Below are 3151 nucleotides of genomic sequence, written 5' to 3'. Positions count from 1 at the left end.
ATTTGTCCTCAATTCATACAAAATTTAGTTGTCAAAGATATTCCGAGGTTTGCACAACAACCTCCTGGTCCAAGTATAGGCTTCACAGGAGCACAATTAAGTGCTCTGAGACCCCTATTTTTCTCAGTGTCAGCCAGAAATTGTTATGATTCACACAGTCAAAGTCTTTGCATAGTCAGTCAATAAAGCACAAATAGAAATTCTTCTGGTTTTCCTTACTTTCAGTACAGGATCCATCTGACATAAGTAATGATATCTCTAGTGCTATGGCCTCTCCCAAACCCTGCTTGAACTTCTGGCAGTTCCCTATCTATGTACAGTTCTAGCTGTTTTTTAATGTTTCAACAATATTTTGCTTGTATGTGCTGTTAATGATACTGTTCAATAGTTTCCACAGTCTACTGGATCTCTTTTATCAGGAATGATAATATATGAAGACCTCTTGCAATCTATTGGACAGATAGTTGTCTTCCAAATTTCCTGGCATAGACTGATGAGTGTATCCAAGTTGCATTTGTTACTAAAAACATGTCAATTGGTGTCTTGTTAATTCCTGCGGCCTTGTTTTTTGCAAATAGCTATAATACAGCTTCCATTTCCTCCTTCATTACCATTGGCTCCTGCTCATATGGAACTTCCCTGGATTTTTCCAATGTCATTCAGTTATTTTTGCACAGTGATTCAGTGTATTCCCTCCATCTTCTTTTGATGCTTTCCAAGTAAATAAACATATTGTCCATAGTATCTTTCAATATTGCATCTCAAGATTTAAATTGTTTTTTCAGTTCTTTCAATGACAACCTATACCTGGATAAGAAGGCTGTTGTGTGAACTGAGCAGGGGAACACTGCATAGTTTAAAATTAAGAAGGGTATGTCAGGATGTATTCTTTCCCCATACTTATTCAGTTGGTATGCTGAGAAAACTATTAGAGAAACTGTACTCCCAGAGGAGGAATATGGCATCAGAAGCTAAGGGAGATTCATCAATAACCTGCATCAAGTAGATAGTACAACCTTGCTTGCTGAAATGAGGAGTACTTGACACACTTCTTGCAGAAGGCTGAATAATGGATTGTTTCTCAATGTCAAAACACTAAAGATTCTTATGAATAGGGCCAACATCATCACCATGATAGATGGATAACAGATTGAAACTGTCAACAAATTAACCTTACTAAGATTAACAGTTAACACCGTTAGTACAAGCAGGAAATCAGGAGATTTATTATACTGGCAAACTCTTCAGTTAGAGACCTCTCCAAATTACTGAGGAATAATGATGTCAGTTTGAGGACTAAGGTGCTTTTGTTTCAGACCATGGTCTTCTTTATCACTTGCTATGGATCTGAGCTGAACAATGAATAAAGATATGGGCGGGGGGCAGGGGGGAAATTGACTTCTTTCAGCTGTGGGTTTGGAGAAAAAATGCTGAACATCTCATAGTTTTCCAAAAAAAACTTAAAAATGTCTTTAGTAGAGTGCAGATGGAGTGCTTTTTTGAAGCAAAGATAATGAGTCTTCACCTAACATACTTCTGACATATTGATAAAAGGGACTATTCCTTGAAAAAGGACATGATGCTCAGAAAGGTAGAGCGTCAGTTAAGCAGAAGACCCGCAGCCAGTTGAATTGGCAAGGTGACTGCTGCAATGGGCTCTTCTGTGTCAGGAACTGTGAGAATGGCACAGAATAGGACAAGGTTCAGATCTGTTGTCTAAAGGGTCAGTATGGGTTCTACTCAATTCAATGGCACCTAACAGCAACAACAACAAAAATTTAAAAAAAAACCCACCACAAAACTAAATGTTACTCGTCTTATGTGTCATTGAGCTGAAATAAATTTGTATCTACTCATTAAGTGAGTCTTTAGAGGATGTAAATTGAAAAGGAAAAATTTATCCATGTTTCTCCTGTGAAGCAGCTGTTAAATGTGAAATGTTTTGGAGTTAGAAAAGCCACTCTTTAACCACAAGACCACCAAAGTCCCCTGCCCCCCCAAAAAAAAAGAGGAAATAATTTTTAAAAAACTTAATTGGGTTTAGCGAGCTCTGGTGGCCTAGTGGCAAGAAGCTGCACTGCAATCTCATAGGTGAGTGGTTCAAATCCATCAGATGCTTTGCTGGAGAAGGAGGAACAATCTCCTCCTGTACCAGTCAAATCTGATTTGATGGTACACACACACACAAATAATAAAAATAAAATAAATTAAAAAGTTAATTAGGTTTCAAGTTATCATCTCTATTTTATTAATGAAGAGAAAATATCAATAATAAAGATATTAGTAGATAAGTCTTTGATGTCACTTATTGTCAGTTTCATTTAGTAATTAGATACAAAGGGCCTGAGAATTAATGAAGGCATACTATTTGAGATAGCGTGTTTTGAGTGGCTTCATGATACTGTGCTTTCTCTGTGGCTCATAACAAATTTTCTAAAATCTTATTTTGATGTAGACAGGTCTCCATTTTGTGTTTTTCTAACAAGCTAAAAAGTGAGTGACAATTGGAGCCAAGAGCACGTTTAAGAGTTAAAACATACTAACTCTGAGTGATAAGAAGGAAGGGTTCACAACAGCAGCTTCTCTCAAAAAGAATGACTCCACATAAGGTGGCCCTTTTCTTGAAATAGAAGTAAAACCATTTTTGCCCAATGCTAATAGAGGTTAACAATACAACAGGATATGATAGATTAAGCGATGTGTGAATTATACTTATTAATGTATTACTAATAGTTATTTTTTCTTTTCCTCCTACATAAAAACATTTTTTTCTACATACTTGACAAATTTCCAACTTTGCAAATCGTTATCCAACTGTAGATGTAATTAATGATCCTTCAAAAACCTTATGCTTATTGGTTTGTTGTGTGTGTTTTTTGTTGTTTGTTTTTTTTCCAGACACTTAATCTTGCTCTTTGCAAAGACAGCAAAATTATCTGGTTGCAGTACCAAAGGAACAGCTATTTGTGTTTCATTGACTATACAAAGGCAATTGATTATGTTGTTGTTGTTGTTATGTGCCATCGAGTCCTTTGCGATTGATAGCGACCCTATGTACAACAGCCTTAAACTGTGCTCTATCCTGTGCCAATCTCATTGCCTTTGACACACCCATCCTGATTACCCCAGCCATTGAATCAATCCACCTTAT

The sequence above is a fragment of the Elephantulus edwardii genome, unplaced genomic scaffold (assembly GCF_000299155.1).
Source record: "Elephantulus edwardii isolate Elephantulus edwardi_28Jun2011 unplaced genomic scaffold, EleEdw1.0 scaffold00173, whole genome shotgun sequence".
NCBI classification, from domain to species: domain Eukaryota; kingdom Metazoa; phylum Chordata; class Mammalia; order Macroscelidea; family Macroscelididae; genus Elephantulus; species Elephantulus edwardii.
Note: the sequence above shows the minus strand (reverse complement) of the source record.